At 35.2% G+C, this 21,933-nt stretch overlaps 1 protein-coding gene and 1 long non-coding RNA gene across 32 annotated transcripts in view; one reads left to right on the forward strand and one right to left on the reverse strand.

The window, feature by feature from the left end:
* Positions 1–21,933, forward strand: part of pxb (putative Hedgehog signaling attenuator pxb) — a 647,697-nt gene that overhangs the window by 417,059 nt on the left and 208,705 nt on the right. For 2 of the 5 annotated variants that reach the window (XM_087415732.1, XM_087415729.1), the window contains one exon: positions 19,421–19,569. The exons of the other annotated variants lie outside the window; for them this stretch is intronic. The gene's annotated coding sequence lies outside the window, so the exon portion shown is untranslated. The remainder of the gene's footprint in view (positions 1–19,420; positions 19,570–21,933) is intronic. 5 annotated transcript variants of the gene reach the window in all.
* Positions 1–21,933, reverse strand: part of LOC105144806 (uncharacterized) — a 450,557-nt gene that overhangs the window by 205,069 nt on the left and 223,555 nt on the right. Inside the window, exon 6 of one of the 27 annotated variants that reach the window (XR_015548193.1) lies at positions 19,593–21,267. The exons of 25 other annotated variants lie outside the window; for them this stretch is intronic. This is a non-coding gene — a long non-coding RNA (uncharacterized LOC105144806). Of the gene's footprint in view, positions 1–19,592; positions 21,268–21,633; positions 21,932–21,933 lie in introns of those variants that run through there. One more of the 27 variants, XR_015548194.1, reaches the window with a different exon arrangement.

The raw sequence follows: 21,933 nt of genomic DNA on the forward strand, positions 1-21,933 counted from the left end.
ATGAATTGTTTATGACATTCTTTAAAGTGAATTTTAGATCGCGATATCAAGCCCTTTTTTAATCTTTTTAGCAAAGAGAAATTTTTAATCACATATTGCATCTTTAATGAATAAGAGTCTTAACTTTTTAAAATTGTATTTATCTTTGAATTAGATTAAATTAAAAATATATTTCTAAATATATCTCGTTCCACACACATCATGCGGTACTTTAATAATATGTATATTAATCAGACAAAAAAACTCTTATATGAAATTCTTATATCAAAATTATAATAATTCTTGAGCTGTACACATAAGCTTATAATATTATAAATATTAAATTCGAAGAACTTGTTACAAGATTAGTTGGGATTGCATAGAGTTCGTGAATCGAGGCTCATAATTACATTTATATGCGTTTAAAGGGTCATTTATTACAATTTTTACGATTTAATAATTTGTATAGTGGTGAATTATTTTGCATTGAGAAGGCAGAGAATACTTAATTCATGCAGGTAAGAATTATAATTCATGCAAAAGATAACCCTGAAAAATGTAAAGTAATGTGCTAGAATTCTAGTAAATTTTATGACAAGTACATATAGAGACAAGCAACCACTTATGTAAAATTTACTTTTCTGATAAATGAACGATCATCGTATAGCCATAATATAAAGTACTTTTACATTTCGTAAAGTAAATTTTGAAAGTTGTTTGAGCATATAGTCTTGAAAGTAATATGATTTACTTTACTGTAGAAGATAATAATCATTCGAATGGATTTATTATAATTGTAATGTACTTTTTACTTTACATCGATTTTATTTTATTATTACTACTATTTTCAGGCAAGCTTGTCATAAATTCAATAGAAATAGCCAAAATTATTTTTACTAATCTTGTAACGTTAAAATTATTTAACTATTTTTTTCTTTGTAATATATGATCGTTTGTAACAAATCAATTTGGATGCTAATAACATATTTGAAAAGCATGTATATATATATATATATATATATTATATATATATTATATATATATTTATATATATATATATATAGTAAGAATATTTATATATTTCGTAATTTCGTAACGTATTGTCACGCAGCGTTCGCCAATTGTATTCACTGCGTATATAAATTGTCGTGTTACGTCATTCGTCTGACGAAACTCGAGCGAGTAGGCAACGGTAATGTCGCTCCGCGTATCGTCGTGTCATTATCTCTTGTATCGTAAACGCGACAAGTATCAGACGACGCCAACGGCGATTATTCCTTATGAACAATTTGCGATTGTCAGTTTATTCAACTGATTAACTTCTTGCATGCGACTGCAATGACTTATGAATATATCGAAGCGACATCGCTTTTGTCGAAGCAGGTATCTCACGGGTAGAAACAGAAGCGTCAGGCGAGATAGGAATTATGAATCATATTTTGTGATATTTATAGGTTATTTGATACTTGGATTCGGATATAGTTCAAATCACACGTTTTCAATTCGATATTCTTGCTCGCGATTCTCGAATTCGGAGTAACACGCAGATTGAGTGATCCACGTAATGGAAAGCTCTGATATGTTGATCGTTTGTAAATAATACGTGTGTCATGAAATTTGAGATGTTATGCACATCCAATACTGAATTCGGATCATGTATATATTCCGGCCAGTTGCTTCTCGATTAATTCACCGTTAATTCACTTAACCGCATTGGGATGAAGATTCTATTAATTGCAGTCAGATTGAAATTGTTGACACTTTGGATTTTTTAATTGATAACGCAGGACATCGATAACGTTGAACGAATCAACTTCACATCGATCAATGTCGCAACTCGTTTAATTTGATTAGTTTTTCTTAAAATACGCATCTCTCTCTCTCTCTCTCTCTCTCTCTCTCTCTCTCTTTCTCTCTCTCGCGAGATTTATTCCATTGTAATTTATCATGCAAAAGCGATCAATAGAATGCCAGTTATATTTTCGAACATAGTTATAGTTCGAAATGTTTTACCTGTAGATATTTATCTGTAATTTTAATTTAGATATTATATATATATGTGTGTGTGTGTGTGTGTGTGTGTGTGTGTGTGTGTGTGTATGTATTTATTCATTTATATCATAATACATGTAAAACATACATAAAGGTCGTATGTTATTTGCTATTGAAAGTGCAAAAAATGGGTGAAAGTGCGGTTAGAAGCAACAGGTAATAGTACGCCGCAAATGGCAAAGTTCGCTGTGCGATTTTTCAATTTCCTTCAGCATATAAGATTTGTTCGATGCACTAGTTTTGGTAAGTCGAACGGATCACAGCTTTATTTACGTATTTTTTTTTTATATTGTTTGTATCATAACATAATATATCAAAGTGCATATGCAATTAATGTCGAGAATATCATGCAAATCCTTATAGAAATTTAATAAGGTGGAAGGTAATAATTAAATTGTTTTAAGTATTAAAAGTATTGTTCAATACTTTTAATTCTCAAAATAAGTAATTAATTGCTATTTTGCATTATTCATCAATATTTGATTTCTGTGAGGGAAGTTCATTTTTTTATATTTCGTGTGCATAATTAACCGCGTTTTTGCGAGTGAATATTATGTAAGTGCATGAAGGAACCTAGAAAAAGGAAAAACATTGTGAAAGCGAAAAAGGTTTAGAAAGCATTAAATATCGATGAAGCATCTATAAAGTGAATAAAAAAATTATCATTTATTCATTAGATATTTATTATTTGTGAAATTAATTGTGAATGTTGTGAAAAGAACATATTTAATTAATTTATAGTATTAAAAAATTGTGTATATTAAATAAAGCAGCAAATGTTAACAAAAATAATAAATTCCAAGAAATCAATTTAATCCAACTTAGATGGCCGTAAAAATCAATATCACATTCGAGCTGCGACATTCAAATGAAAAGTTGATTTAAATGCATATTTCAATGCGCAGAACTCACATATTATTGACTTTAATTGTTTTTCAAATTGCTTGCCATTCAAAAACCATTGTGACTAATTTTTGTATTTGAATTTTGCGATTCTCTCTCTCTCTTTCTCTTTCTCTCTTTATAAAATACTAGTTGTTAAATATATTATATGATGATTGCGAAACTTTACATAAAAATTAAAATGGATATAATACGGATAAAAAAATTAGATTGTAATAATTAAAATTTAAATTTAAATTCAAATTTTCGAAAAAATATAACAGATGCCTCGTATTTCTATTTTCGCGATAAGTATATGAGTTGTGTAGAAAAATCGTGTACATTTGAACATTCAACAACCTAGAAATGCAAACGGGGATTAAGATGGTACGTACGAAGCGTTGTTCTCTCCGTCTGCGGCGATGAACCCTCCTCTAAATATGCGCCCCGTATGCCGCGCACATAAGACAGAATCACGCGGGGGCGGGAAACAAGAGAGAGGGTCGCGTTTCGATTAAACTTCTCAGACAGAATCGGGAATTATCGTCGTCGCGTGACGGTCGCTGAGAATAATTCCGACGCCCGCGACGCGACGTTCCACGCGGAGGGCAATAAGCGGAATTTCCGTCGTATTACGAGCCGCCGTAATGGATCGAGCCGATGAGCGGTTACGACCGTTTTCGAATAGAAGGCGCAGCCGGTCTCCCCATCTCGGAAGGGTTGAAATTGTTCCCGACTGACTGTTGTAAATTGTGCGCCTAAACTGCACGGTATCCGGTTTATGCGCCATAGGTCGTAGTACTTTGATATGAGTACTTCGTTGATAATATGTTAGTCTCAGGACATTAATAGAATTGGAGAAGGACAAAGGGTTTTAACCCTTTAATGTTATTGTACTGCGAAGATAATGTAGTGTCATAGATTGAATATTTGAAATAGATCGAATATTCTTTAGACACTTAATCTTTCTTCAACGAAAATTCCACGATAAAATAAAAATTTTTATATTTTAAAGTTAAGTTTTCTTGATGATCTTATAATTTTAACTGTAATAGAATCGATAGAATATTTATTCTTTTTTTTTTTTACTTTAATTTAATTCAGTTCGGTTTCTTTATTTTTTTAAGTTTAAGTAATTGAAAATTTATTTCACACTTTCCAGGCGATATCACGAGTGTCCTACTTTCAGTAAATCGATATAAATTGATAATACATTTTCTAAACCGTGTAATTCATGTTTTCATCGCTTTTTAGAGCTACGAAGGTTACAATACACTATGACAAATTGTCGCGGACAATTTGTTACGGCAAGCGTGAAAATTACATTCAAAAAAGAAGAAAAGGAATTGTTGAGGCATTAAATTCCAGTTAAAATTACCTGTGCATCGGACCACACCTGCGAAAGTTCTTGCGAGACGTCGATCGATCGTGTGAAGTATGACACGAATTTCATGTGAATTACGAATACACTTGGAAATTAACATTTCCGCAGTTTTCTCTTGTGCTCGCCCTTTATATTTTCTGTGCGCATTTTTCCAATTCCGCTACGTACAAATGTCGAGAAATATGCTCATTTGCGTTTCACGCCGCTATGCAAACTCGCTATTTTTCCCGCGACTTAAGTTACTTTTTCTCAACCCGAAAGTTTTGTCAGAAATATTATTCCGACGTGATGCTCGGCATAACTATGTAATGAAAAATCAATGAGGAACTAAATGTTATTTTTTAAATGTTAAAATTTTTATATTTTCAGTCAATTTAAATTTATTATTTTATTCACATCATCAATCTCTACTTTTGATTACTGTAGATACGTATATTTATGTGCATTTTAACTATCTTGGCACATAATTTATATTTTCTAATTAGGGTAATTCCGGCAAATACGCCGCGCTGGAATTTATGCCTTAGAAGTCAGAAAAAATAGAAAGAGTGAGGATAATTTTCTTGTAACTATTCTGGATACGAAATATAAATATTTCGGATTTCCAATATTTTTTTCATAATAGTAGACAGTATAAAATTTTTATTGATGTTCGTTTAATTTAAACATAAATAATATTTAATAAATTAAGTTTTTGATAGGTGCGGCGTATATACCGAAGTTACCCTACACATGTAATTTGGAAATTCAAAGAATAAATTCAACGCAAGTTTTCATATGAATTCTTTTACGAAATTTTCCTGCATCATTATTTTATTCTCAGTTTAATTCCTCGAGGAAAAGTTTTTTTGTTACGCGGAATGCGAGAAAATTAAACGAAGATATTTCGACTCTAGACGGTTAAAAAAATGAACGGTAAAATGCAGCAGGCGTGAAAATTACAGTTTACTCCCCTGAAGAACATCGATATTTGCCGACGCAAGAGCCAATTCGACAGGACATTTTGTACGAAAAAAAAGCAGCGTGTCCCTCGTCGAAATTTCCATGCCCCTAATTTATAGTAGAGCTAACCCCATTCCTTTTTGTCGCGCCACCCCCTTTGGCACGTTCTCTCGGGCGATAGTTTTCGTTGCTTCCCCCACCTCCCCCGAGGATTAAAATAACATCGTGCGTGCCGAATCGGCAACGAACGGAAATGAAAAGGCAGACGAATTAAAAATTAACGATCTGGCATACGTCACGCTTCGTAGGAATCCACAGGATTAAATGTAGGGTTGTCGGGGAAAAAGCATAGGAGTCGAAAAGAGAAACTCGTGCCAACGGGGGAAGGGAATAATTGAAATTTTTAATACCATCTTTCTCTCTCTTGAAAATATGAGTATTCAATTTATTCTTTTTTTTTGTGTCATTTTCATTTCCAATTAATGCTACGTTTTATGTTATACTTTCATGAAATATTTTACTATTTTGCGAGATATTAAGCATTTCCACTCTCAAATCGTTCAACAGAAGCTCTAATTATATTAAAAAAAAAAAAGGTAAATATTTAACCCGTACTTGTGTAAATCCAGCTTTATTTACTTATCGTTAGCGGTAGATTTGCTTAAATGGCTGTCACGTCAGAAAATTAGTACCCAGCGTATCTACTCTCCTTTCTTCATGGCATCCTGAAATTGCGGCGTCGATAAAAACTGACTCGTGTATTCCGTGAGGAGCCGTGCTTTATATTGCCGCGAGGTACGAGAATAAATCGCTTAAGACGCAGAAGCAAATTTCGCTCCTTAAACTGGACGCGCGTCTTTCAGACACGAGCAAATTTCCACGATTGAATGCGAGGCATCTTTGATCTTCCCGAGAAACTCGTTATAATTCACTGCCTGGTAATTTGCTCGCGTCGAGTTTAAAGTACGAGCATGAAAGTAAACGCAATATTTTCATGTTGGATCGAGAATAGCATGGAAATTAGAGAAATTCAATCTCAACGATAATTATTTTGCAGTATAACATTATCTTGATAACAACTTCATTTAATACAAACATGTAATATTTACTTTAACAACGTACTTTATGATATAAATTTAATAGCATATGCTCTTTAATACTTGCTCGTAATATAATCTATTTTAATATCATTGTTGTATTATTACCCTGCTTGCCATTTTTACTTAAAAATCCTACTATTAAACACGCGATATTGTACGAAGCGTTCTCAACCTACGACCGGAGACCTTTTTCACTCGATTTCCTTCTCCTTCTCCCCCCCCCCTCCCCTCTCTCTTTCTCACTTACCCATTCACTTTCTATCCCTCTCATACACACACTCTCTCTCCCAAGGGAGAGATGGTTGAATTCGGGTATTCGCGGGAAGGAGACTTTCATTGGAACGAGCCAGCAGCGACCGTTACCGCGTCCGACTGCGCATAGATATGTATATGTGAGAGAGAGAGAGAGCTCGAAGTGAGCAGAGAGCGGAATGCGCATATGAAATTTACAGCCGCTATAGCGTAGGAAATGCGCCGTCGGCCACTCTCCGCTCTTCCGCACCCCCGAGCCTATATCGCCTTTGCATCCCTCTCTGCATCTCGTTTCGCCGCGTCTTCTCTCAGTTTCGTGAGAAGCTTCAAGTCCTTGATATATATGTTCCTTTATCGAGACACCGCGCGTTTATTAAATTTTTAATATTTGACAAATATTTCATTTGAAAAATAAAATTTTTATCTATTTCTAAAAATTCGTCCGCTCTCGCTATGGTATTAGCGTCTAGAAAATATTCATTCGCGTTGTAATCTTTCTGCGTTACGTGCGCGAATATATAAAACGAATAAAACGATATTACGTTTCTGTTAGAAATTTCCGCTAATGAAATTTTCGTGGAAAGCCGCGCGAGTTTCTAATATTCCTTTATCGGGTCATCCTGTGTACCAGAGTTTTACCGCAGTGAAATTACTTCTGAAAATTATGATATTTTCGCATTGCTAATATCTTTCCTCTCCTACACGTAAATAAATGTCTAAACAAAGGTGTAATATTTTGTTAGAAATTCTCATTAATACTTTCGTCGGAAGTGTGATATCACCGTTTTATCGCGGCCGTATTATTCTCATAAAGCTATCGTAAAGATTTGTATCTGTTTATCGTGGCGCCATTATAATTAAACAAGCATTTAAACCTACATCCAATTATATGCACAGAGGAGAGACTCGAGCAAATATTTCCTTAATTAATTTTAAGAGATAAATAAAGAGCCGAGCAAACATTTCTTTAGAAATTACCGCTAATGAAACAGCTTTTCTTAAGACAGATTTATCTGATCACAGAATATTAAGTTACCCTGGCATGTCCGCTTTAGATCTAATTACAATCCGCGTTTTATCATTTCAAAAATAAGCAATTGCTATTTTATATCTTCCTTTTCTTCCCTGCGGCTTTCGCCTCGGTATTTTCCTCAACATCCCATTTGAAAGACGCTCCCACGCACACACGCGTACCTACATACATGCATACACACATACACACATTTCCACATTCGCATATGAGACGCGAGGACACGTAAATGCCGGTTTTACAGGAAAGCAAGGCGCCGACGAAGTGTCGGCAGGTACCAGCGCAAGCTGTACAAATGGCCGCATCCTGTCGACGTCTGAGGGAGGATAACTGATTTGAAATGCGAAATAGTAGCGAAATGCGCGCCGAGCAGTTCATCTCGCATCAACGTTTCGCGTATGAATATAATAAACGCATACATCCATATTCCCGCACCGCGACCTGATCAAATATAACGTATAATAATTGCATCGCTTAAATTCAGATTATATCATTGAATTGGTAATCTCAAGGTAAAGGGAGGAAACTTCTCTTGCCTACTTGAAAGTTCTTTCAAAAGTGAAAATCGCTGTCTGACTGCGACGAAGATCACAGTCACGTGTGCGAGTCTATTTTTTTAAATAAAATCCTAAAAGCCGATTGTCTCGGAATTATACAAAGTATACAATTCTTTGGGCGGTATTCATAGTCCGTTCTTATTTATTTTAAGATCGTCTTGAGTAATCGTTATGATCGTCTTAAGATGCTATTACGGCCCTCTAATTGGCTTTTGACATTCTGAAACTATACTTAAGACAATCTTAAATGTAAGAATCGAATATGAATATCGGTCAATATATCTTTTTTTATTATAATATTTATTATAATATAGTATGTTTTGAGAATATCTTTTCAAGTATTGAAATATGTGGAGAAAGAAGTATCGATTAGAGCGTGATACGACGTTAATCCCGCACCAATGAGAGCGAAGCGGGCTGCATTAACGAACAAAGAACGTGGCGGAAGAGGGAGTTTGAAGATTTCTCGCCGACAAGAAGGGAAGAACATCTCGGCACCTCGTAACCCGCGAGAAAGTCAATTGACTCCCGAGGGATTGAGGGATTTACGGCAAAGACAAGCAGCATCGTAAAAGCCGCGAGGCACAGCGATGTCGTAAAAGAAGAGTTTTAATATCCCTTGTGGACTCCACAGGCGCTACTAAAGGTGTATTTATACAGCTCGCTTCTAATAATCGTGCTGAAGGAATTTAATTGAAAGCAAACACATTCAATAAGCATGTACTGGAAAAAAATTACTAAATCTTAATACATATTTCTTTAAACAGTACTAAGTAAACATTTACTTAATGCAAATAAATTACTTACTCAATAAAATTTGATAATTAAACCAGAATAATTTTTGTATCAAATAAATATACAGTTACATTTAATAAATATTTATTTTGAACTATTCAAACGAATAATTATTAAAATTTAGTATCTTTTTAGAATGGTTTTTCAGACACGTCAAAAATAAAAAGAATTAAATTTAGAATTTAGCTTAGGTAAAAAAAATGTAATTTGCTTTATCATTAGATTTATATAACCTTCAATTTTTAAGACAAAAATTTATGGACTTAATATGATTATTTGACAAAATAATTATAATGTTTTTAGATTATTTTTAATAATAGTATATTTGCAAGATCCTACCTTCTTTCCTCCTTTTCTTATTCGAAATGATTATCAAAAGCGAACCATGTAGATTCACTTTAAACTCTTCGTATTCTTCGTGAGCGAATTCATTTCTCCGGAATGATAGACAAAAGCGGAAAGAAAGGCGGGTGAAAAATCAATTTCCCGCACTCCTGAAGGAATGCGAAAGCAAGTTGCATAAAATATCGACGCTGATAGAGGGACCATGGTAAGGGCAATTTCTTGCGTGCCACGCAACCATTAAGAGAATATTCATGACAAAAGTTAAAAATATATTCTACATCTTAGCCAGAGGACGAGTTTTTGTTTGAAGTAAAATGAATTTGTGTCATAGATTTCTTATATTACAATCTTACATGAAAAATGCAGTCATAAATTTTTTTATCAATTCTCACAGAATATAAATTTTATTACGGTATAAGAAAAACTACATCATTCGTACAGTAATAGTAAGACGCAATCGCTTCGGTAAGACGGGAGGAAGTATTTTTGCGATACCGTTGCCACGAAAAATGTACTTGTAATACACATGACATTTATACTTACGAATGAGGTAAAAGTTCTTCGTATAAGCATAAAGTATCTGAAAGAAATAAAAATTTCATGATTCGCGCGGCGAGTAAAACACGGAGCGCCGAAATAAAAATCGCGTACTCCGCGGCCTGCGAAATAAAAACCGCTTCTAAGTGTTACTATTATAGCAGTCGCCTCCCCTCAGGCCATATGAAACAGTAAACCGTGGCTTCAGCGAATACGATATCCGCTTTTAGTGCCACGAAAACAGGAGCTCACCGAAAAGTCACGACAAATGAAAATTCATCTCTCCGATATGATCCCGTCTGTTTATCCGGTTTCAGTCGAAAATTACGGCCCACTCCGATAAACCGATCTGTGAAAAATGTCTCGATTATTTGAGAGAAACTCACATATAATATTCCGCGATTGCGAATCCGTGATCATAAATCTCCAGTTTTCCAATATTCGGAAAATGTCAATGATGTGTAAATCAGTAGATACCCTCTGGAGTGAGAAAATGATCCACGTTGCTTCATAATTTAAAGACAAAATATAAAATAGATATTTTAATATAAATTTGAGAAATAATTTTAATAGGTTTGTACGATTTGAAAATAATGGAAAAGCTTTGTGTGCATTTTACACTCGATATATTTTCTCAAAGACTCAGATGTTACAGGATATAATAATAACGAATATATTGTAATATAATATATCATTCCTCCTTTTTTTTTTTGCGAAGTGAGAAAGCGTTTACGAGACTCTTTTGCCGGCACGTACTGATCGAGAAGGAAATCGAAAATCGCAAGATGCCGGCGAGATCGATTCGTAGGACTTCTACCATGTCGAGGAAAACTCTTCCTTCGATGCTTAGACATTTTACGAGATCTTACTGCACGCTCGAGTTTTACGCGTCTTTTCTATCGCATCCCAGATTATTCCCGACGTAGGCGATGCGCGTCCAGGAATTACATACATCCTCTACTTCATATCGGTACGTCCGAAGAATTATATTCTTCGTCTCGCGTAAATGTAAAAATCCACATGAAACTTTCATTCATGGCCTCATTTGCCCCAATATCGTTGCCCTCCGGCACGTCTCAACAAATCATATTTCATTCAAAATACGATATTCCTTTCGTGATAGCAATTTTTATCATTTTTTTCTTTTTCTGTACCGAATATTATTTATTAAGGGTATTTTATTTATTAAGGAGAAAAATAAGTTGAAATATACAGGTATGTATCGACGTACTGCGAATTCTTGAAAAAGTTAAATAGACTCGAAATTTCTCTAATCATAAACAAACTGTTTAGATAGTTAGACATTGATGTTACTTTTTATACTTTTGTTTTTACAGCATACTAATTAATATGCTTTTGATCTTAAAGTTTCCAAGATTAATTTCCTTCATTTTTTTTTAGAATAGTTCACTCTTTACAGAACAATTCTAAGAAAAGAACAATTTTACTTAAATATTTAAAAAGTTGGATATATAGATAGAAATCAAAAAATGATTTTATTGGAAGTATTTTTGAAAAACTTTATTTTAAAAAAGTAAACATTAATTAATTTATTAATAAAAGTAAAATAGATTGTATATTTCTCAAAATTATATTATTATCTAAAAAGATGTGTAATAATTAAAATATATTACCTTAAAGATAAATGAAAATAAAAGATTGTGTTATTTTGGACTGTATACGAAAGTATTTGTGTACAGTCGAAAAATTTAGTTTCTAAGATCAGAAAAACGCGCGAAGCTTTTTTTATTTATATTATGACAGAACATATTCATTGTTTATAAAATTGCTAATTAATATTTTCTACAAACAAGGCTTATTCTATAACAATTTCCCTTGTATGAATATTTTTTGTACTGTATGTAGGAAACTCAAACTGAATTATGAGTAATGCTGCAAAAGTTTTGATGTTCTAGCAACCAGCTTGTGAATCCTATATAATTATTTTAATAGTCCGACAAAATTATTTTCAAAACTGTATCCAGCTAAACTTTTAAACATTTCAGCAAAACGTTCTTTTCGGGTACAAATCAATACTATTTTCAATAAAAAAAAAAAAAAACCTCTTAAAAACACATTTTAGACATATTAAGACTAACTGTTTCTAAGATAAGATCATTTATATATAACGACGTAGCGATGACGGACGTATTTTTTTGACAGCTCGTGCTCACATGACATGTAAGGGCAAGAGCTGTAAATGCGTCGACGACATCGCGGCGCCCGCTTTTCGCTTCTCCCGTGCACACATCGACAGCTTCTCGGCGAGGCGTTTTACGGCGAGGAGTGTGCTAGGTGCCATCTAAATATAATGTCGTAAGTCTGCTCTGACTTGACAAGACAGTGACACGGCTGGTGTAGCGACGGTCGAAAGCCGTGCAAGGCTGACGGCCTGTCTTGGCTGACGCCGGGGCTAATGCGTTGTCACGAGTCGCACGTGTGCTGCTTTTCTGCTCGTCTCGAGATGCGTGTATTATTCACGCATCTCGATGTTCCGTTTCTGTTTTCTCCTTTCTTGCGCCCGTGTTGCTTACGGTATCGCGATGAATCCGGCGATTAGTCGCCTCTGAATGTGGCGCCCGTCCGGAAATTGACCGACAATCCGTTTAAATCGGATCGCGCGCCTAGTTACGGCTCCATAAACAAACCGGAAGACACACCGCCTTTCTTTTTCAAGGCGGCTTTCGTCCCTGCTCGGAAATTTATTTTTAATACGAGCGCGCTTAATGCAGCCCGACGTAATACACGTCAAAATATTTTTACGTGAAATTGTGTCACAAAAATTTCCCGCTTGACGGTTATACGGGGAATTTATTGTAAAAACTTCGGAGTGCCTGATTTCTCGAAAGCTAAACCAATTTTATAACTTTTGATCCCGTTCTCCTTATCGTTTAAAACTATATAATGTACTTTTGTAAAAAGAAAAACTTCTCACAGTTCTTTTCGGGGCGATTGCGATTTCAGCATTGAGATTTTCGTAAGGACTCGCATAAAATTTGTTCTACTTTACTCTAGTAGCCTGCCAAGCTTCGTTAAAATTGTGAAAGAAAGGTTCGAAACGAGAACATTCTTTGATAGTATTATAATAAGAAGGCATGTCGCGATAACCTACCTGCCCGTAACAGTTCTCATTCGCGTAACGAAGGCACAATGCGGCCAGGAGGTCCGTCTTTCTTCGTAATATCAAGCGGGCGTAACCATGCTCGGGGACAAATTCGAAACTTTCCGGAACTACTTTCTGCATGTTATCGAGTTCGAGGAAGCGTAAAGCAGGAAACGCCTTCTTAAGAGCATTTTTCTTACGTAGCGGAAAATGAGTTGAAAACTTATGTGAAGCCGGGGCTATCCCGCGGAGATAATAAAGCGGTGCCCTGGAAACTTGCTCGGGCGGCGTTCCCTATCCCCGGCGAATCAGCTCTAAAACCAACAAACGGTGCCCGTGAGCAGCCCGGCAAAACCCGCTGAAGCGGTTAACGAACGAAACTTGCGCGACATACCGGCGACGCGACATCCATAATTGAAGTCACGTGTACGGGAATGCCTCTGTCGTGCGACGCGACTTCTACGCACCGTCGACGAATATTCCCTCTTCGTTACTGTCTTCACATTATAATTGAATCGACAAGTCAGAGCGGTAAATTTCACGCATTTTTTTCACGCAACGAAGGAAATTTTCCTTCCTGAGAGATCCAAAGGTGTGTTTCAGTATATTTTTCACGCTTCTAAAACTGTTGAAAAACTGCTGAACACTTTTATACTTGATGGAACCTGTCAATTCTTGGAAGATTCGCAAATTAATTTTTTTTAGCGATAATAAGGACGATGGGAAGAGATATTAGAATTGAGAGGGGTTACGCGAGATTTACGCGTTGCGGACGATATTAATGAACGACAAGATATCCCGGCGTCATCGTTCGTCACGTCAGCGACTATCGGAACGCGCCACCACGCAAACCCAGGCGCGTCATCCTCGAATAATTTGTCACGGCACGAGCAATAATTCAGGAACGACCTCCCTCCGATCCCTCACACGGTTGTTGGCTTAAACCAGCAATAATAGCTGGCCATTTGTCAACGAGGGCCACGCGCGCAAATCTAACACGGTATAGAGAAGAGATCCTTCCTCGTTGGAAGTGAGAGCGCGATGAGAAGCCCAATTCTTGCTGCTCCACTTTCGAAAGTCTAGGAAGCAAAACCGGAGCAAGGAAAACAGGAAACAGGAAAAGTTGGCCAACTGTAAACTGTCGCGAGAGAGGAAGAAACCCAGACTTGGACTTTCCGCGCTCGAGAAAAGAGCAGCGGTGATGCGAAATTGAATTAACGTCCCGGGAGGCTGCCTTATTACGCGTCCTTGTACTTGCAATTAAAATTATAACTGTAATTAAATCGATAACACATTCAAGCGTAATCAAAACGGTGTGACCGCTGAAAACACGTTTATCAAAATCTGTAGAGTTTCATCGATTGATTAACTATTTCTATACATTTAGTTAATAAATGAATCAGTCTATCTACGCAAAGTATTTTTTTTTTCTGTAGTATCGTGCATGCATTTGTCTATGTAGTACTAATTTCAATATAATCATTTTTAATAAATTAAATTTAATACCGCAGTGCCATCAAATGTATCCATTTCGAAATCACATACTGTATAAATTTCGATATTTTTGATCTGGTCAAAGAGAATTCATGGATAAAAGGACATCTTTATAACATATTGCATATTATATGTATTTACAATTGCAACAATTTCAATTTTATTGAATTACATTAAACTAATGAAAATTTAACATTGCTTTAACATCATACATACAGTCATAAAATTAATTGTTTGAACTGTTATTTGAATGATAAACATTATAATTTTACGTCCACAACTGATAGTTTATATTTATATTTAGATAACTTAGTTGTACATTGAAAAAATGTATTAACTTTTAATAAATATTTGTTTAAATAGTACTAACTAAATATTTAGTAAATATAAATACATTCAAGTATATAAATACATTTAATTGGTACAAGAACCATTAATTTGATTCAAGTATCACTTTTATTGAGTAAATATTTATTCACTGCAAGTAAATGTTTAGTTCTTATTTAAACAAATATTTATTAAAATTTAATAAATTTTTTTCAGAGTGAAAATCTATCAATGTCATAATACGTGGAACCACAATTTTTGATACCTAAAAAAGTAGTTTATGAAGAAATCGATATAATTGCGCACTGTCCGACAATTATAGTTTCGTAATTATAAACTTCGAAACATCTTACTTAAATTGAGTGTGAAATCTTAGATAAAACGAGTAAATGATATTTTTATGATGCATACGTGCATACACCCTACAATTAATATATAATATTAATTTCAGTTCTATTAAATTTTGAAAGTAGAATATTTAAATTTAAATTCTATAATAATCTTCCCAAAAGTTTAAATATGAAGTGGCGTAACGTTAAACGTATGTATTTCGAGATTATTTTTTTACATTATGGTTACAAAAACGCAGCGAGAAAATTATGAGAGGAGTGAATATATGAGGATGGTGAAGCTGCAGCATGCAAAATTCGTAAATACTTGCGATAGCTCCGTTCTAACCCTTTCCTTTTACGATATAATGTCAATGAGAACTTATTTTTGCCTCAATAGGCATATAGAATATATTCTTCTATGTGACTACCGACTGATTTACCAGATGGATTTCGAACATTCTGGAACTCTCAAAAAGAAAAGACACAGGATTGTATTGTAGGGGCTCGTAAACCTCTGTTGGATAGGGTCTTCTTTATCTTTGCAATTGACCACATTATTTTCGAGTCACCTCGCGCGATGCGAAGAACCGGATGAGTTGAGTATATGACTAGCAAAATGAAAAGAAAATCGAATGAGTTATGATTCGCACTCTGAATCTACCTCAAGCAAACCCATATGTCTTTCTGGTCAAACTGTCGTAACTCCTTTGCGATTTTCACTCCGCATTTCGCCTTTTGAATTTCATGCTCTCGATCGTTGACATTCATATCTTAGTGCATCTTAATTTAGATGTATTAGCAAGCTCAGCTTAGTCTTTGAATATATATAGAAAAAACGATTCGTTGGTCTAAAAATTTGAACAGATATAGATTTGAAAATAACTTTAGTGGATCACAATTATGTAGAACACTGAAGTATATAATGATCAGTGCTGCAAAAAATTTTGACATATTGAACATCCTTCATAATTATTTTGATGGCGACAAAATTATTTTTAGATCTGTATCTACCTAAATTTTTAAATGCTTCAACAAAATCGTTTTTTTCCATTTAATTTTCTTATATTTTATTTTATTTTGATATGAAACATCTCCTATTTTTATAGAAAAATGACTAAATTTGTCTATTTATATATTTCCAATTTATTTAGATTTAAATATTTTGATTTTTTTTTAATATTTCTTTCACAAAAATGATATTGCAACAACAATTTAATCTCCCATTATTTAGAACTTTATTTGTCGTATCATGTGACAAGATCACGCGATTGGTACCAATTCCGTGATTCTTATGCATATCCTCAATCGTTCTCTCTTTCTCTTTTTCTCGGTTCCGCTTGCTTTTTCCTAGTGTTATCGTTACTGTTTGTTTCGACTAGAGCTACAACTAGGTATCTTCGCAAGCTGTAGTATTTTGTTTCGAAACTTCTCATCAACTTCGATTTTCTCCTTCCGCGAATCCCTTCAACGAACAGAGAGCGCACTTCCTCTCAACCCGATACTGAACATCATCATCCTCACCGGAGTTTAGAAGCAACTAAATCGCAACTGCATCGTGAAGAAGCGATCTGGCTGACCTTCCGCTCGACCTATTTTCCACGCAAAGTCCACTGGGAAATCGGGTATTGTCAGAAGTTTCTTCGAATCTTTTTCCCTATTGATGCTACCTTTAATTTTTCGGGCGTGCACGAAATAAACTATTCTTTTAGCTCTCGAAAAATGTCTTAACATGAAACAATACAAATCAGAAACAGATTGAAAGAATTCTATCTCTGAAGAGATTCCAAAATTGTACTTTCTAAATCTAAATCAGTGGATAATCTCTCTGATATCAGTTCCAATACCATTAGATAATCAGTGAATTTACAGTGAAATTCAACTGAAAAAGAATCAATAAAACATGGAATTCCTAACCTAACCAATCCGGCTTTATTGTAAATTCAATATATATGGTATTGGAACAGACGTGCAAATATCGGTATTTTAATTATATAATACTCAAACTCTCTTTCTTTTTCAGTTAAAAAATCCATTGACCAAGTATGTCACTGGGTAATCAGATTATCCACTGATCTAGATTTACAGAGTATTCAGGAAAATGAAAATATTGACAAATCCTTATTTTAAAACCGTCTTAAGAGGAATGTCTTTGCTAATACAGTCCTCTGATTGGTTTATTACATCTTAAGACTGTACTTGAGACAATCTCAAATATAAGAATCGACTATGAACTACTTATACGCTACATGGTACATAGCGCACGGATTAAAAATGTCCGAAACGAAACTCGGTCGGTTTCATGACACTGTCGCAACGAGCGAGCCGGACGGACGGCCGGAGATAGTTAATCTTTATCACGGGAACAGCTGTGTCGCAGTTCTCACCGCATAGATGTCAGTTAAGATCCAGGGTGCGGGGGTGCCGTCGCGTTATGTCCGCGTTACCGCGATCGCAGCCGCTTGATAAGGTATGCACATAGAAAAGCGAGGCCGCTGCCCTCGGATACGCAACTTTCGCGCGCTCGTACATCACCGGACTCTGGAAGCGGAGGCGACCAGGGAAAGAATTTACAAGCCGAAACGCGCCGCATTCTTTACCACCGCGGTCCCGCGAAGTTTCGTTTCGTCGTGAATATCACGACAGCGTGCCAGCACGAGATAAAGTCTAAAGTACGACTTGCGGTTGCGACTCCGCCGAGTTCGTTATTCAGCAACGATATGACACTCGATAAACCGTCGTGAGAGAGAGCATGAGCGATTATCGCGGATGATAATTTCGCCCCTTGTTTAATTTCGCGCGAAAAACAATAGTTAGCACGAACAATCGGTTAAGTACTGCGATTTAACCGAAGTCTGAATTTTTTATTTTCAAAGTTATTTGGTTAAATTACTTTTTTGTCTACCGTTTTTGTAAAGTAATTAATTATAAAAGCTTAATTTTTTAACAAGTGAAGTTTATTCACTATTTACATGTTTATTATTACTCTCGCGGAAAATAATATCAGGTTTTTGTTTGAATAAAAATGTTTTCTTGTTAAATAATAATAAAGGTTCCTTTTTTTTGTTAAATAATAAAATATAAATTATATTGGGTGTGCAATGTGAATTAAATGCGAACGTACATTTGTACATTAGCGAATACAAAAGAGGACAAGGAAATTCTATCTCATTCGGTGAAATCGGCGGAATTCTGAGGGGCAACGACGAGACGTGTACTTGCTTTGCCTTCTGCCGGCTGCTCACCGTCAACCTCCGGTAGATGAACAGAACAAATACTCGGAGTAATTTACAGCAGTGTTTGCTTGAAAATTCATGCCGGACCGCGCCGCGCCGCGGAACAAATGTGCTCGGAGTAATTTATACCCGTTTACTTAAAAATTCCATTAGTCCGACGACGTCCGTCACGTGTGGCATGAAAACCTCGTCGGTGTTTGTTTGTTTTGATTAATTAAATTCCATAAGAGAGGAAGAGAAAAATTCACAAATATCCAACCAATATGATTATTAGTTCGTAAGCATTCTAATGTTCTTTTAGCCACCAAGTTTTTATTCCGCGAAATATCGATAATTCTAAAATCTTGGTAAAAAAATTAACTTTTGAAAATTACTCTTATAATGTGACATTCTTAATATTCAATTGTTAAGATAAAATGTGGATGAAAATCTTGGTAACCGAGATACTAAAAAAAAATGAACTTTTTATAATAATTGTTTTGATTTGATATCAGTGTTATAAGAAATTTGCTATCAAATTAACTTGTCATCATTTTTTTTAAATTCGTATCATAAATGTAACCGCTATTTCACTATAAAATTTAGATAATCTGTCTCTTTCTCTCTGTTAATTCTAAAAAAAAAAGAAAGGCGCCAGAAGTAATTTTTAAAACGTGTTCGTAATTCGACGAAGAGACATTACTCCAACGTGCCATGTAAATTCGCTCCGAGGGTGGTGACGGGTGGGAAAAGGGCGATGAAAAGCGCCGAAAGGGCACGATGGGTGGGAGAGAAGTGAAAAGGGAAACTTGACGCGCGCAAGGCCGCGTACTGTACCGATGCGGACGTGCCTTTTATTACCGCATGCATTTAAATACAAAGAGACCTGGTTCGTCGACGACACGCACGCTACTTCTATGGAATTTGTCGGATATTCCTGAGGGAAGCTGCGTGACGCGCGACCACCCTCTCCTGTATGGGGGGGATGCACTTTGTGCACACAGTCCCGTTCGTCCTCTTTCTATCTTTTTTTCGCCAGCGACAGTACGCGCGACATTTCTCTCTATTTATATCATTTTTTTTTTATATTCTTGCAGGTGAGTATCACAGACGAGATTCAACCAGCGGAGAAGCGGCTCTTTCGTTACTCACACTGCACAGATTCAAAGAGACCAGACGCCCGCTTGACTCGCGCCAAACACGAAGGAAAGCCTTGCCGAGACGATTTACACTGGCGAACGTAATAGTGAGTCGAGATTCACGATATTAAAAAAAAAATAGGATATGAAAAATTAAATAGGATAAAGCAGGTTATTTGAATGGGTTAACAAAAATTTTTTAATTATATAAGAAATTGAAGTTCCGTAAGTGTATTGAATTAAAAATACAGAATATTGGTGCAGTAGAATATGTTTTGTATATTTGATTGAATACACTTTGTGACAGATTACCCCCCGCTCCCCAATTCGTATACGAGAAGATTGAGCTAAATTATGATTTGTGATTTGCGAATGAAAAAAAAAATAGATATTTTAAAGATCACATCTCTGAAAAAAATATACTTCGGCTAAGACTTTTAATTAGAAATTACTTTGCAATAGAATAATATCCCTTCGATCTACCCTACTTGGCGATTCTTCGTGTGTTTCAATTTATTCGTCTCGTACTCCGGATCCAATAAAGTACATCCAGTATAAACACCAATAAGTCGGATCCTTAACGGTTTCTCGCGACGAAAGTAAAGGAATCGTAACGACTTGTACGCTCGTTTCTACCTTCTCTTATCTTGTTCCGGCAAAGACGCGAGATAGTCGACCGGAAGACGAGGAAATGGCGAGAAAAGGATCGCGAGTTGGGGCAGCAATTACCAGCGAGTTCTCCTTGAGTTTATATCAGGTGTCAAACCATTAACTCGTCGCGATGCCGCTTCGATTCCTTTCGCGCTGATACAGCTCGACTGTTTCTTCTCGTTCGTGAATCGTCACGAACGGAACTCGACGAGGTCCACTGAATAAATAATTTCTGAGTGAGGAAAGGTCGATGAACTACTAATCGCGAAGACTATTTCGAGGAATATCGATCGTGCTCGTTGATTGAATGTTAAGTGTACAATAATTTATAGAATGTCTCTTGATGAATATTATTTGGGATCGGAATCTTACGTTTTTCTAGCAATCCACTGAATTAGATATCAAAGAAATAATCCAATCCCTTGAATTAAATAACATTTTGTTATTTTTAACTTTTGCATATATCAAAATATAAATTAATCTATTTCTGTTAGTTTCAAATATCTCTATTATGCATTTAGTAAATAATAAATTAAATTTGAGCCAAGTTCAATTTTTTTTAGTTACAAGTTTAACTTTATTGTTTTAATTAAATTAACGATACATTGAATAGGAGCAGTAGTGTCTAAATGAATTAAAAAGAATTCAAATTAAGTGTATAACTTAACATTAATGAATTTAACAATGAGAAATAATTGTTTATTCGTATCAAAAATGAAAAAGAAAACAAATTTGTAGAGAATCGCATAACCATTTGCCAGATTTTCTTTGGGCAAATTCGAAAGTTTTAAGTTTACTTTGTCACTATAACTGAAGCATTTCGATCGTAGCAAAAGCGAGAGAATCCTAGGCACGATCGGTGAATTCGCAAATATATCTCCACCGACGATAATGGAATCACGTAACCGTCCCTTGGCGTCTTCGCGTCCTCGGGGTGCGACCCTGCAAGTAAGTACCGGACTGCGGTACCACGTGGTCGTAGGATGCTGGAACGAGTAATGTGATCTCGCAAGCCTCTTCTCGTAACGCAGTTAGCATGGCAGGGTCAACTCGCTAGTGACTCTAATAATTCGTGCTGCTTGTAATACGAGCTAGTCGCACAGGTCGCAGGTACATCAGTCGTCTCAGGGGTGATCAATCTGTTTTAGTAACAGCTGAAATATCACTTTCATTTAAGAGTTTCTTTGCGTACACATATTATTATTATCTAACAGGATTATAGAAGAAGAATTTTTATTATGATTTTATATTTTATATTATTCCGACATTTTTTTAATAATATTTCTTATTATTAAATAAGAAATATACTAAAAGATACCGGATAAAATTATCATACGGTATAATATCTATACTATTTCAACATTAAGATATAATTCATGTCTACATAAAAAACATTTCATTCTTATTATTATACATAGCAAATTATTAAAAAATCCTAGGAACGCGTATATCTAATTAATTTGATTTTCATGTCCGCTTTTTATTCGAAATTATTTTTAATTCACTAAATCAAGACATAATTCTTTTATCATTTAGCATAAAATATATTTGAATGAATATATCTGATTTTTGACTCATATCTTTTAAATAATAGTATCTTTTTGTTTTGTTTTGTTTTAAACAAATAAAATTTGGTCAGATGTACAAATATTTTGTATCCATTAGAAAGATACGAGCGAAGTCGGTTGACCACCCTCGGGCCACTCCATTTATCCACCTCTCGCGTGTTCTCACGTTCTTATCGCCCACACCGCATGATCCACCCATGATGACCTTGCCGTGAATCACTAATGTAGATCTCCGAAACAGTCGTACAAACT

Source organism: Acromyrmex echinatior, chromosome 18 (assembly GCF_024713525.1).
Source record: "Acromyrmex echinatior isolate Ae372 chromosome 18, ASM2471352v2, whole genome shotgun sequence".
Classification (NCBI taxonomy): domain Eukaryota; kingdom Metazoa; phylum Arthropoda; class Insecta; order Hymenoptera; family Formicidae; genus Acromyrmex; species Acromyrmex echinatior.